Raw genomic sequence first — 15,175 nt, 5'->3', positions numbered from 1 at the left:
AGATCAAAGGATTTCCTTTGATGGTGTTAGCTAGAAGGAAAGAGCAGGGATAACCAGGACTAAACATTAGACTGTCTTTGTTTTTGCTTCCACTTTGCTTGTCCTCTCTGCACCATGACTCAGACACTGAGCCTGCCCAAGGGAGAAAGAGAGGTAGAGGGAGGGCAAGAGAATGTACGTGTAAAAAACCTGAAGTTCCCTTGTCACAGAAAGCAACAACAAAGTGTTATATATCCTTTGCCCCTCCAGAATAGAGAGCTCACTTGTCACAGGCCTCAATTTCTTCAGACCTTAGAGACACATTTAATTTCACATTTCCAAGGAGGACCTTGATCAGTCAGCCTCTGACTGACATCTAAATGCTAGATCCCTCTTCCTCATTCCAGGTCTCAAGTCTCTGAGGAGACTGTTCAAGAGCTCTCATCTCTTCAGTTATATTCTTTTCTGCCGGCTGGGAAGGTGGCTCAGTGTTAGAGCGATTGCCTTGCATGCATGAGGCCCTGGGTTCAATTCCCCAGCACCACATAAGAAAAAAGAAAAAAGCCAGAAGTGGCGCTATGGCTCAAGTGGTAGAGCGCTAGCCTTGAGCTGAAGAGCTGAGGGACAGCACCCAGGCCCAGAGTTCAGGCCCCACGACCAGACCCCCCCCCCAAAAAAAAACAACTGTATTCTTTTCTGCCAATGGGGAAACAATTTCACACCATAGTGTCCCTTGATTTTCAACACTGCTGCTCTTTTAATCTATGAACTCAAGTTGGCTGTGAGGACCTAAGTTGACCAGGTTGCTCCCGTGCTGTTCGTGCCTCCAGCATCTCTCCACTAGCAATCTTAGCCAAGTGTGGAAAGGTTTCTATCTAAGTCTAGTGTGGTGGAAGTGGTATTCAGGCTGTCACTTGACAGTATATGATCTTGGAAAATTACTTACTGTGAGTCTACAGTTTTCTCATCTATAAAATGGGAGGTAATGAGAATGCCATGCCCAAAGGGATAAAAGTTTAGTAACTGTGAATGTGAAACATTCAGCAAACCAAGTAAATGCACTATTTTCTTCATTACTACTGAGTACAAACTGAAAAAATTTTGCTGTTAGGTATCTTGGCAATGTCTTTTTTGAGTGTGTTGTTGTTTTGTTTTTTGTTTGTTGTGGGTCTTCAATTCTGGGACTGGGCGCTGTCCCTGAGCTCTTCAGCTCAAAGCAAGTGCTCTACCACTTGAACCACAGCGCCACTTCTGGTTTTCTGGAGGTGACCACTTCTGGTTTTCTGGAGGTAACCACTTGTGGTGGTTAATTGGAGATAAGAGTCTCATGGACTTGGGGCTGGCTTTGAACCTTGATCCTCAGATCTCAGCCCCCTGCGTAGCTAGAATTATAGGTCTGAGCCACAGGCGCCCAGCTTTCTTTCTTCTTCTTCTTCTTTTTTTTTTTTTGCCAGCACCTGGGTTTGAACACAAATCTTCATGCTTATTCAGCTTGCTTGCTCGGCTGCACTCTAGACATGAGCCACACATGTGCCAGCTCTGTTTTTTGCTAATGGAGTTTGTTTTAAAGATGGTGTTTCATAGGCTTTTTTACCCAGGCAGTCTTCAAACCAGGATCCTCTGGATTTCAGTTTTCTGAATAGTTAGGAGTATAAGTGTGAGCCATCAGTGTTTGATAATGTTAAAAAATATTTACATTTCACACAGAAATCTGCATGAGTGTTATAGTAATTTTATTTGTAATAACCCCAAGCTAGAATCAGCCCAGGTGTTCTTCAACAAACTGTGGTATATCCATACAATGGAAATAAAAGGAATGAACTAATGAAGTATACAAAAACTTGAATGGATTTTCAGGGAATTATGCTGTATGATAAAAGTCAATCTTAGGCTGGGAAGGTGGCTCAGTGGTAGAGTGCTTGACTCGAATACATGAGGCCTTGTGTTCGATTCCTCAGCACCACATAAGCAGAAAAAGCTGGAAGTGGCACTGGCTCAAGTGGTAGAGCTCTCCCTTGAGCTGAAGAGCTGAGGAACAGCACCCAGGCCCAGAGTTCAGGCTTCATAACTGACAAAAAAGAAAAAAAAAAGGAAAGAAAAAAGTCAATCTTTAAAAGTTCCATACAATATGATTTCATTTTCTGGTGTGTGTGTGTGAATGTTGCTGGGAGCTGGTGACTTATACCTGTAATCCAGCTACTCAGGAGGCTGAGATCTGAAGATCAAGGTTCAAAGCCAGCCTGGGCAGGAAAGCTTGTGAGACTTTCATCTCCAATTAACTACCAAAAATTAAAATTCAGAAAAACCAAAAAGAACTTGGAAGTGGAGCTATATCTCAAGTGGCAGAGTGTTAGCCTTGAGCAAAATAATCTCAGGGACAGTGCCCAGGCTCTGAATTCAAGCCCCAAGTCAGGCAGGCAGTTCTGAATGAAGGAAGAAGAGAGGAAGAGAGAGACAGAGACAGAGACAGAGAGAGAGATGGCAGGCAGGCAGGCAGGCAGGCAGGCAGGCAGGAAGGAAGGAAGGAAGGAAGGAAGGAAGGAAGGAAGGAAGGAAGGGAGAAAGGAAAGAAGGAAGGAAGGAGGGGAAGGAGGGAGGGAGGGAAAGACAGAAAGAAAGAGAGAAAGAGAGAAAGAAAGGAAGGAAAGACAGGAAGAAAAGAAAGGAAGAAAAAAGTTTGCCAGGCATTGGTGGCTCATGCCTGTAAACCTAGCTACTCAGGAGGCAGAGATCTGAACCTAGTGGTAAAGTGCTTGCCTTGCATACATGAGGCCCTGGATTCAATTCCTCAGCACCACATAGGCAGAAAAAGCCAGAAGTGGTGCTGTGGCTCAAGTGGTAGAGCACTTGCCTTGAACTGAAGAGCTGAGGGACAGCACCCAAGCTCAGAGTTCAGGCCCCATGACTGGCAAATTAAGCAATCAAACCAAAAAGTATTATTCTGTTGGGCATCGTGGCTCACACCTGTAATCCTAGCTACTCATGAGGACCAAAGTTTGATGACAGCCTGGGGAAAAAGGTCATAAAACCTCTTATCAACAGAAAAAAGTTGGGTATCATGTCTCATGCTTGTCATCCCAGCTATAATGGGAAGTATAAAATGTGAGGATCACAGTCCAGGCTGGCCTGGGCAAAAGGGAAATTCTATCATAAAAATAACCAGAGCTGCCGGGCGCTGGTGGCTCACACCTGTAATCCTAGCTACTCAGGAGGTTGAGATCTGAGGATCGCGGTTCAAAGCTAGCCCGGGCAGGAGACCATGAGGCTCCTATCTCCAATAAACCACCAGAAAACTGGAAGTGGCGCTGTAGCTCAAGTGGTAGAGCGCTCGCCTTGAGCTGAAGAGCTGAGGGACAGCGCTCAGGCCCAGAGTTCAAGCCCCATGACCGACCAAAAAAAAAAACAAAACAAAAACCAGAGCTGCTGGGCGCTGGTGGCTCATGCCTGTAATCCTAGCAACTCAGGAGGCTGAGATCTGAGGATCTCAGTTCAAAGCCAGCCCAGGCAGAAAAGTCCATGAGACTCTTATCTCCAATAAACCACTCAAAAACCGGAAGTGGCACTGTGGCTCAAGTGGTAGAGCACTTGCCTTGAGCTGAGAAGCACAGGGACAGCACCCAAGCCCAGAGTTCAAACCCCATGACTGGCCAAAAAAAACCCCAAAACCAAAAGAAAGAAAGAAAGAAACAAACAAAATAACCAGAGCTAAAAGGGATGAAGGTATGATTCAAGTGATAGAGTGCCTGCCTAGCAATTGTGAATTTAAATCTCAGTACTGCCAGCAAAAAAAAAAAAAAAAAAAAGTTCAAACAAATATTATACTGCAACAACCACTGCTAAGACCTGAGGATCAGGCTTTCATTATTTTAGAAAATTCTCACAATTGTAAGGAAAGGAGTCGTTTATCTTTGTTTCACATACAAGAAATCTAGGAAGGGCTGGGAAGATGGCTCAGTGGTAGAGTGCTTGCCTTGCATGCCTGAGGCCCTGGGTTCGATTCCTCAGCACCACATAAGCAAAAAGAAAAAAGCCGGAAGTGGTGCTGTGGCTCAAGTGGTAGAGGGCTAGCCTTGAGCTGAAGAGCTGAGGGACAGCGCCCAGGCCCAGAGTTCAGGCCCCACGACTGGGCCCTCCCTCCCCCCCAAAAAAAGAAATCTAGGGCTCAAAGAAGTTTAGTGACTTACCAAGGTAGCTGATAATAGACAGAGCTGGCACTGGAAACCAGGGCTGTCTGCCTCTGAAACTGTTTTTCTTTTTTGTTGGTCATGGGGCTTGAACTCTGGACTTTGGCACTATCCCTGAGCTCTTCAGCTCAAGGCTAGCACTCTACCACTTGAGCCATAGTGCCACTTCTGGTTTTCTGGTGGTTAATTGGAGATAAGAGTCTCACAGGGACTTTCCTGCCCAGTCTGGCTTTGAACCTTGATCCTCAGATCTCAGCCTCCCGAGTAGCTAGGATTATAGGCGCTCGTGAGCCACCAGTGCCCAGCCTTGCCTCTGAAACTTGTGATCTTACCATCACATATACTACATTTCAAAGAACCAATGAGGACTGTTCTGTGTGGAAATTGTGCTGAGACTGTCTGGAGAAGGCCTGGAAAAGTAATGATGTTCTTCTATTGTTCTTTTGGCAAACACAGATTTAAGGAAGAACCATCTTTGAAGAGAAGTAGTCCATTCTGGTCTTTCATCCACTGAGAAAGTTGTTTTTTGTTTTTTATTCAGTTGTAGGGCTTTAACTCTGGGCTTGGGCACTGGCCCTGAGCTCTTCAGCTCAAGGAGAGTGCTCTACCACTTGAGCCACAGTGCTACTTCTGGTTTTCTGGTGGTTAACTGGAGATGAGTCTCATGGACTTTCCTTCCCCAGATTGGCTTTGAATTGTGATCCTCAGACCTCAGCCTCTTGAGTAGCTAGGATGACAGGTGCCCGACTTGAGAAAGTTTTTTTGTTTTGTTTTTTAAATTTAACCAAGAGAAACAGTAAAGGCTGCTCCTCCAGGAAAGGTCCCAGGTCATAAAGAATCATAGATAGCTGCTCTCTGCCCAACTCTGTTTTTATTTTTATTTTTTGGGTCCGGTTGTGGGGCCTGAACTCTGGGACTGGGCGCTGTCCCTCAGCTCTTCAGCTCAAGGCTAGTGCTCTACCACTTGAGCCACAGTGCCACTTCCAGCTTTTTTCTTTTTGCTTATGTGGTGCTGAGGAATCGAACCCAGGGCCTCATGCATGCAAGGCAAGCGCTCTACCACTGAGCCACCTTCCCAGCCCCTTATTTTTTTTTTTTATTTGTCAGTTGTGGGGCTTGAACTCTGGGCCTGGGTACTGTCCCTGAGCTCTTTAACTCAAAGCTAGCACTCTACCACACAGGACCACTTCCTGTCTTCTGGTAGTTAATTAGAGTTAAGAGTTTCATGGACTTTCCTGCCTGGGCTGGCTTTGAACCAGGATCCTCTGATCTCAGCTTCTTGAATAGTTAGGATTACAGGCATGAGCCATCAGTGCCCAGCTATTTTTTAGTTTTTGTCCTGGGGCTTGAATTCAGGGCCTGGGCACTGTCCCTGTGCTCTTTTGCTCTAGGCTAGCTCTTTACCACTTTGAGCCACAGTGCCACTTCGGTTTTTTGAGTGGTTAATTGGAGGTAAGAGTCTCACAGGGACTTTTCTGCCCAGGTTGGCTTTGAACCATTATCCTCAGTTCTCAGTCTCCTGAGCAGCTAGGATTACAGGCATCAGCCACCAGTGGCCAAACCAACTCTATTGAAACTATGACTAGGATAGGCTTTAATCTTCTTGGTCTGTTGGATCTGTTCTAGGTATTATATCAAACCAAAGTATATGCAGGAGAAAATGAAACTAAGCAGAAAGGAGTACCCCAAGCAGACCAAGAAGGCCAGCTTGGAGAATGGCTGGAGTCTCTTGGGGTCTTAGCTGCTTGGCTCAGGATGAAATTAAGGTGGGCATTTTTCCCCACTAGACTCTGCAGCAGGCTTCACGTTTGACATCTACCCAGCTGCAGATGATGGTTTGGCCAGAATTTCTCGAGAGAACCTCTTGTCTCTCCATATGACATCTCTATAGCTACCTCTCACAGAAAGAAGGGTCTCAGAATTCTGCCACTCCACATTTCCCTTCTATTTTAGTTCTACCTTGCTATAGTTGCTCAGGTCAAGACAATGTAACTGGGGGCTTAGAGATGCCCCAGGGAATAGTTTTATCAGGATGATATCGAGTCCTAAGTCTAGATCCAAAGGAAGTCTTCTGGAACCTTAAGACCAAATCCAAAGCTCTTTCTTCTTTTCTCTCCACATTATAGCCAGGAGGGCAACTGGAATCTGAGATTGGACTTATAGAATATAAGGATATGTATCATTCATCCCTCTCTCCTCTGCTCATTATTCTTCATGCCAGGGTTCAAAGCATGCACACTGATCACTTTGGCTTCCTTGGTCAACCTACCCTATGGACAGGAGAGAGTTAAGGTATGGTATGGGCAAGCTATAAATTTCCCACCAGTGTTGGAAGAGCAGGATTGTTGGCAGGGAGGGGGTTGGGCTGGAGGGGGAGGGGGAGCTGGGAAAAAGCCAGGAGGTTGTCTCTAGGTAACAATAAACACTGCAAGCAAGGAGCAGCTGTTACACTTACTCTCTCTGCATCACAATGCTGAAATAACACTAATAAAGCAGTGTGCCCAATGCACAGGTATATATGCATTTAGGGCCAGGGCCCAATGCACCCCTAGGACTGCCCTCTGCTCCAGAAGGGGCCCTTGATGCCAGTGGACATCAGCTCTGGTCTGGGTATATTTGTGGGAAAGGACTGATTTGAGAACTGATGAGTCCCTTCCACCTCAAAGACATTCGTAGGTCAGCAGCAGCTGGGGGTCCCAGGTTCAGACTGTGATGGCATTCACTGATGGAAAGAATTCAAATGCAGGTAGCTCTCAGCTAGGAACTGGGAAGAGAGAAAAAGAGTGAGACAGAGAAAAATGCAGAGAAAACAGACGCATCTTGTCCTCTCAGACAGCAGGGGGTGAGATAGCCAGGAATGGAGTTAGGCTAATGGGGACGAAAGAAAGGGGGCTTGAGGAAGAGGAGGATCAAGGAATATGTGGTATAAAGGAGTGATTCTTCTGTCTCTCCTATGACTAAACTCATACCTTCCTAAACCCTACCTGGTGTATCCAGGATCCCTCTTCACTGGACTTTTTTTTTTTTTTTGTATGGGGCTTGAACTCAGGACCTGGATGAGGTCCCTGAGCTTCTTTTGCTCAAGGATAGCATTCTACGACTTGAGACACAGCTCCACTTCCAGCTTTTTGGTGGTTAATTGGAGATGAGTCTCATAAACTTTCTCACCTGGGCTGACTTCTGTGATCCTTAGTAGCTAGGATTACAGGAATGAGCCATGGACACCTGTCTAGGACTTAGCTCTATATGCAGTCTCAGGGCACCTTATGCTGCCAAGGAGGAGGGGAGTAGAGCTTGTCCCACCTCCCTGCTCAAACAATAGTTGGTCTTTTTCTCTATATAGTTTTTTTTTTTTTTTGTCGGTCGTGGGGCTTGAACTCTGGGCCTAGGCGTTGTCCCTCAGCTCTTCAACTCAAGGCGAGCGCTCTACCACTTGAGCTACAGCACCACTGGTTGGTCTTTTTCTTAAACCAAATCCACCTCTGAATCATCAAGAATAGGCAGAGGACCCTTCACCTAGAGAGTTACAGAGCGGCCAGTAATGAAAGGGCCAGAAATAGGCAAATGAACCCTCTACCCTTCTCTGAGGTCAGAGACATTTATCATTATGTGTCTGGATATGTTGACATCCAAGATTCCTAGGCTGCTACCCTTTGCCAGTTCCAGTCACAAGCCCCTGTGATTATGGTCATAGGCACAACTGGTTTTCCTGATCCATTTTCTGGACTATCTCTCCTGGTGTGAGAATCAACAGAACATTCCATTACTCCCCGATTCAATAGGCTGGAGATGATATATCCTGCCCACCTGGCCCATGAAAGAAGAGGGCATCAGAACTTTTGAATATTATGGTTCTACACACACTTCTCAGCCTCTATCAATAACCTGTTCAGCTAATCTAAGCATCCCTAGCTGTTTCTGTTTTTATGGAGGACAGTACTGAGAGAAGGTGGCAATCCTCCCCAGTTCTGGTCTTGTAGTAGTGGTTTTGTTTTAGTTTTTTGAAAATTTTGAGTGCCTGGTGTGTTGGTATATGCTTGTAATTTCAGCACTTGGGAGGCTGAGGCAGAAGAATATGGACTTTGAGATCAGCCTGGGCTACATAATGAGACCTTATCTCAAAAAAAAAAAAAAAAAAAAAAAAACCAAGCCGGGCACCAATGGCTCATGCCTGTAATCCTAGCTACTCAGGAGGCTGAGATCTGAGGATCACGGTTCAAAGCCAGCCCGGGCAGGAAAGTCCATGAGACTCTTATCTCTAATAAACCACTAGAAAACTGGAAGTGGCGCTGTGGCTCAAGTGGTAGAGTGCTCCCCTTGAGCTGAAGAGCACAGGGACAGCGCCCAAGCCCAGAGTTCAAGCCCCATGACTGACAACAACAACAAAAAAATCATTAAAAATGGGTGGTAGCTGGATACCCAGGGTTCTAGGCTGGCAAGTAAAGGAGTAGCTGTGCTCAAGTGGAAAGCCTTTCTCCTTCTGGAAGGAACCTGGGGTTCCTAGAATGTTCCAGCACATATTGATATTCAGTACCCTGTGCAGCTCATAGAGTCAGTAGAGCAGGAATGACTGGCCTTTCCCAACCTTTCCTCACGGGAAGCCACTCACTGGGAAAACTTAAGTGTCTCCTGCTCTCTTCTCTCCCATTTCTCTCTCTTTCACAGCCAAGACCGCCCCTAATCTAGATGAGAGAGCTCAAAGTGAGACCTGAGGCAAGGCCTAGACCCCCCCTTTTTCATCTGTTATTTCGTGAGCCACCCCCATTGCTGTGAGTCACCCAAACTCAGACTTTGTGGAACTGCATGAAGCCTTTGTCCCTGTACCTCTTCCAGTCAGAAAAATATGTACCCCAAAGAGCTCCAGAACCCACCACCTTCTAGCCTGCAGGGTTCATCCCTAGGAATCTGCGACACATACTAAGTGAGTGAGCAAATGAGTGCAAGAGATCCCAGCATGTGCTCTGTGTTGGGGTAGAGAGCTGGCTGCTTGCATGGGGAAACAGGATCACCAGCCAGGAGAGCTGGCACACTCGGGCACACAGCCTTATTGGCATGTGAGGAGAAGCAGGAGAGGATGGTATAAGGATGCTGTTTCCAGGGTAGACATCTACTACTGACTTTTATGGCTGGTTCCTTCTTGGGTGCTGATAGCAGCACAGTGCTGCTGCCTCTCTCTACTCCTTTCTCTGCTTTCCTCCCCTCCTGTAGGAGATGTACAATGGACCAGCATAACAACCTTTCAACTGTCAAGGTGAGAGGTGCAGATTCCTCTCCAGCCAGTGAGAAAAACTGAGAGGAAAAGGAGAAAAGGAGTCCCATTAGTTAAAGCTAAGCTGGGTAATGAAGAATCACACTTGTTAACTTAGGTACTTAGGAGGTTTAGAATGGTAGGATACTGGTTCAAGGCCAGCCTAGGCAGACAAGTCCAGAGACTTCATCTCATTGGAAGAATTCTGGGTATTGTGGTGCATGCCTGTTATCTCAGCTATAACAGGAAGCCTAAAATAGGAAGGTTGAGGTCCAGGAGCACATCCAGGAAGGAAGCAAGGAGCTATCTCAAAAATAACCAGCACAAAAAAGAGTTGGAGTGCTTCAGTGGCAAAGTGCCTACCTTCCTAGCAAGAAAAGGCTCTGAGTTCAAACCCCAGTATGGCTAGTTAAGTAAAAATTGTAGTAAGTAAGAATTAAGAAAATAGTAAAAGCTAAACCTAGCCAATGCTTAATCTCTTGACTAGACTCCTTTATCCCAAAAGAAGGGAATTTTAGGTATTGCTATCTCTGCCTTCCATGTACTTCAAACTCCCCTTTCTCAAAAAGGATCTGGGCTTCTGGACTCTAGAACAGGCTCTGGGCTCAGACTCCAGACTGTAGATGAGACACCCTCTAGTCAGGTTACAGAGAGGGAATCTCTGTTCCTCAGTGGGACATGGAGAATGCATATGCTGCCTCTGAAATAGCATGTTTTAAGGAACTTTCTTCTCTTTTCCCATGTATACCAATATGCTGGAGTAGGAATAGATAAATGGTAATAGAAGCCTGGGTACCAGTGGCTCATGCTGTAATCTTTTCTTTGTTTTCATTCCTTTTTTTTCTTTAGCTCCAAGACTAGGATTCAAATTCAATACCTGATATTTTTACTCACTGTCTAATGTTCTATCAATACAGCCATGCTTCCAACCCTCTATTTGAGAGGTTGAGAATGGGAGGATCATAGTTTGAGGCTAGCCAGGAAGAAAAGTTTGAGACTCCCTTCCCAATGTAAGAGCTGGTATTAGTGGCACATAAACCTATTATAACAGGAAGCCTAACACAGATGGCTCTCATCCAGGTTTATGTCCCAGAAGAAAGCAAAAAAAAGCGTATGTCAAAGTTAATCAGCAAAAATCCCCACCACCAACAACAAAAAGCCCCAAACAGGGGCTTGGCTCAGAGGTAAGAGTCCCTTCCTAGCAAGTGGAGGTCCTGATTATAAACTTAAATAAGAACCAGACTCTGTTGGCTCATGCCTGTAATCCTACCTACTTAGAGGCTATCATCTGAGGATTGCAGGTTGAAGCCAGCTCAGGCAGTAAAGCTTGTGAGACTCTTACCTCCAATTAACTACCAAAAAAAACCCCTAAAGTGGAACTGTGGCTCAAGTGGGAGAACACTATAGCTTTGAACAAAAAAGCTCTGGGCTCCCCCACAGTATAACCCCTGCTTTCACTGTATTTGATGTTGGTATAATTTATGGAGGGGAAGGGAAAAAAACAAATCGTTTAACTAGGGATACAGGTGGACCCATTGCAACAATGAGATGTATAAGTCATTATGTCGAAAAATGAACTTTACAACTTTGGTGGGGTAGGGGATCGGGTGGGAGGAGGTGGGGGGAGTATGGGAAGAGATGGGAAGGGGAAACAAAGAGGAGGCAACAATGCTTGATAAGAAATGTACTCATTAACTTGCCCATGTAATTGTAACTCCTCTGTATTCTCACAAAAAAAAAAAAAAAAAAAAAAAGCTCTGGGCCTTGAGTTCAAGCCCCAGAACCAGCACTAAATAAATAAATAAAGTAAAAGTGAATAAGAGGTCTGGCAGGTTTAATTTTTTTTTTAAACAGTGCAGTAGTTTCTGTCTTTCTTTGTTGAGTGTTCTCTGCTGCATTCCCAAGTAGAAAGTAGCTCTGTAAATATCAGGTCCCTAAGAAATTCTCTAAATAAGCAGGTCACTGATGGCTTACGCCTGTTATCCTAGCTACTCAGGTAGCTGAGATCTGAGGATCTCATCCCAGGCAGGAAAATCTGTGAGACTCTTCTTTTTCTTTTCTTTTTTTTTTGGGGGGGGGGAGGGGGTCCGTTCGTGGGGCCTGAACTCTGGGCTTGGGCACTATCCCTTAGTTCTTCAGCTCAAGGCTAGCCTTCTACCACTTGAGCCACAGCGCCACTTCCAGCTTGTTTCTTTTTGCTTATGTGGTGCTGAGGAATCAAACCCAGGGCCTCAGGCATGCAAGGCAAGCACTCTACCACTGAGCCACCTTCCCAGCCCAGTCTCTTCATTTTCTGTCAGTCGTGGGGCTTGAACTCAGGGCCTGGGCATTGTCCCTGAGCTCTCTCACTCAAGGCTAGCACTCTACCACTTTGAATCACAGAGTCACTTCTGTTTTTCTGGTGGTTAATTGGAAATAAGAGTCTCATGGACTTTCCTGTCTCAGCTGGCTTTGAACCATGATCCTTACATATCAGCCTCCTGAGTAGATAGGATTACAGGTATGAGCTCCCAGGAACTTTTCCTGAGATTTATTATCTCCAATTAACTACCAGAAAACTTAAAGTGGCTGTGGTTCAAAGTGGTAGAGCACTAGCTTTGAACAAAAAAAGCTCAGTGTTAGCACCCAGGCGCTGAGCTTCCTAAATAATACCCATTTTGATGCCCTGTTCTATATTCAGGTAGGTCTACAGGTCTCAGTTCCCAAATATCACTTCTACCTTCTCTCCCTGGCCAAAGAACCTTCCTTTCCAGATCCTGGCACAGTATATTAACAGCACAGTACTTTAACAGCACAGTACATTAACTCCCTACGTTAACAGCCCTAGGTCCTTCTAGGCAGGAGTTCCAGAAGGATTCTTTCTAGGCTGTCTAAGGGTAGGTCGGGGAGCACAAGGGCCTGCTCCTCTTATCTGTGTGGAGGATCAGACAGCCACTGGCAAATTCTGAGAGTCTAAAGGCAGGGCAAGGTGAGGCTGGGGGCATTTACAGAGGTAGATCCTATTCTTCCCCAGGGCCCGGGGGGGGGGGTAAAAATAGGGTACTAAGGTAGAGGAGAAGATAATTGCAGGGGTGGGAGACAGGTTTGGGTGGCCTGCAGAATGTGATAAAGTTTTTTTTTTTTTTTATTGGTAGTGCCTCCTAAGATCTATGGTCTATCCTTGCCCACACCCTAACTTCCTAACAGCCTCAGGAAACAGAGAACAAGAAAATGTTGAATTTTTCCTTCCCTTTCCCTTTCCTTTTGTTCTAAGACTAGGCCTCAAACTCCTGACAATTTTGCTCATTGGCTAGTGCTCTACCAATGGATCCACGCTTCCAACCCCTTGTTTCTTTCTTTCAGGCACAACTTTTTTTTTTTTTTTTTTCCATTTTACTTTTAAATCAGTAGAGGAAACTGGGCCGGAGAAGCTGCAGTGATTTCAGTAGCAGCAACTTTGTGAGTTTATCCTTTCTCTCCCTCCTTCCCTCTCCCAACCTCCCCCTCTCCGTCCCCCCCTCCTCCTCTTCCCCTTTTTTTCTTTATTTCCTTCATTGTCTCTGTCTCTGTTCTCTCTCTCTCCCTGGGTTTAGGATACTGGACACAGGGACATATCTCTTAGCTTTTTTGCTTAAGACTAGTACTTTACTACTTCTGGCTTTTTTGTTGTTGTTTGGTTAATTGGTGATAAGAATTTCAGTGACTTTACTGCCTTTGATTGGCTTTGAACTGAGATCCTCAGTAGCTAGGATTATAGGCATGAGCCACTGGAGCCCACTAAGAACGTTGAATTCAATAGCATCTCTAATTCAGCCTTCAGGATCTGCAATTTGCATTCTGAGATATAAAATAATCTCTCACTAAACTTTTTTTTTCTCCCTATGATTTTTTCCCCCCAGTTCTGGGGCTTGAAGTCAGGGCCTGGGCTTGTGTTGTCCCTGAGCTTCTTTTGCTCAAGACCAACCTGCTACTACTTGACCCACAGTGCTACTCCCAGCTTTTTGTTTATGCAGTACTGAGGAGTCCAACTCAGGGCTTCATGCATGCTAGGCAAGCACTCTACCATTAAGCCACATTCCCAGCACATCCCTATGTTCTTTTTATTTTTATTTTTTTATTTTTTGGGTCCGCTCATGGGGCCCGAACTCTGAGCCTGGGTGCTGTCCCTCAGCTCTTCAGCTCAAGGCCAGCACTCTACCACTTGAGCCAGAGTGCCACTTCCGGCTTTTTTCTTTTTGCTTATGTGGTGCTGAGGAATAGAACCCAGGGCCTCATGCATGCAAAGCAAGCGCTCTACCACTGAGCCACCTTCCCAGCCCCCAGATTCGTTTTTTTAAAAGTTTAACATTTAGTCTTGACTGAAGGATTTAGCTCTTGGTTAAGGAGTTGGAGTAGTTTAAAGTCATAGTAAAATTCTATGGAGCAAGGGCTATAGGAAATCTATTTACTTAGAAGTAAAGAAATGGAAAAGATGACTTCGCTTTTTTCTTTTTTTGTTCTCATGGGTCTTGAACTCTGGACCTGGGTGCTGTCCCTGAGCTCTTTAGCTCAAGACCAGTGCTCTACCACTTGGGCCACTGAGCCACTTCAGGTTTTCTGGTGGTTTATTGGAGATAAGAATTTCATGAACTTTCCTGCCAGGGCTGGCTTTGATCCTCAGATCTCAGCCTCCTGAGTAGCTAGGATTAGAGGTGTAAGCCACCAGCACTCGGTGGAAAAGATGACTTTTAAAACAGATTGCACAAAAGAAATGTTCCCTCAGTGATTTCTCCCATAGATTACTTGACTTCCAAGACTCAGGAAGAAAGATGTAACACTTCCAGGAAGTAGAGGAAATACCTTGCTTATTTTCTTCATTTGACTTTCCTCCTTCCTTACCCACCTACCTTTCTTTGCCTTGTGCTTCCAGGATCTCTGCAAATTCAGAAATACAAAGCTACTCGAGGACAGGATTCCTTGAATTCTCCTGTTTGGATCATGGTTTCCACATCTGTAAAATGAAGGGGTCAGGAAATATGAGCTCCAAGTTCGGTTCCTTGGAATAGTAGTGTTCTATGACTCAGAGTCCTAAGGCACTAGACTTATTTGCATGCCTTTTTTTTGGGGGGGGTATGCCAGTCCAGGGACTTGAACTCAGGGTTTGGGTATTGTCCCTGAATGATATATATATATTGGCTTAGGGCTAGCACTCTACTATATGAACTACAGTTCCACTTTTGGCTTTTTGGTGATTAACTTTTCTGCTGGTGCTAGTTTCAAACCTCAACCCTCAGATTCCAGCCTCCTGAGTAGGTAGGATTACAGGCATGAGCCAATAGTGCCTAGCTTGCATGCCATTTTTTCATGTTACCTCCACAACACTTATTTCTTTGAGATACCTTTTTTTTTTTTTGGTTGGTTATGGAGCTTGCACTCTGGGCCTGGGCACTGTCCCTTAGCTCTTCAGCTAAAGGCTAGAGGCTAGCACTCTACCGCTTGAGCCACGGTACCACTTCCAGTTTTCTGAGTGGTTTACTAAGAGTCTCATGGACTTTCTTGCCTGGGCTAGCTTTGAACCTCCTGAGTATTTAGGATTACAGGCGTGAGCCTCAGGCGCCCAGCTTGAAATACTTTTTTCAAATGACAAATAGATATATTTTGTATATATATCCTATGGAAAGCAAAGACAGACAACACAATTCAGACCCATATCAGGGCTTAAAACCCCATGGTGAGAACATGTTTCTTCTTTCCACCTCCCTCTTCCCCCCCACCCCCACACTTATTTCATATAAAAACATACAGA

At 45.3% G+C, this 15,175-nt stretch overlaps 1 protein-coding gene across 3 annotated transcripts in view; it reads right to left on the bottom strand.

The window, feature by feature from the left end:
* Window positions 1-2,013: 2,013 nt before the first annotated feature.
* Cdk12 (cyclin-dependent kinase 12) overlaps window positions 2,014-15,175 on the bottom strand; it is a 103,399-nt gene continuing 90,237 nt past the window's right edge. For all 3 annotated transcript variants that reach the window (XM_013037945.1, XM_013037946.1, XM_013037947.1), the window contains 2 exons: window positions 14,277-14,380; window positions 2,014-2,047 (listed from right to left, as the gene is read on the bottom strand). The gene's annotated coding sequence lies outside the window, so the exon portion shown is untranslated. The remainder of the gene's footprint in view (window positions 2,048-14,276; window positions 14,381-15,175) is intronic.

Source organism: Dipodomys ordii, unplaced genomic scaffold (assembly GCF_000151885.1).
Source record: "Dipodomys ordii isolate 6190 unplaced genomic scaffold, Dord_2.0 Scaffold7, whole genome shotgun sequence".
In the NCBI taxonomy this organism is placed as follows: Eukaryota; Metazoa; Chordata; class Mammalia; order Rodentia; family Heteromyidae; genus Dipodomys; species Dipodomys ordii.
Note: the sequence above shows the minus strand (reverse complement) of the source record. Positions and strands in the feature narration are given on the sequence as shown.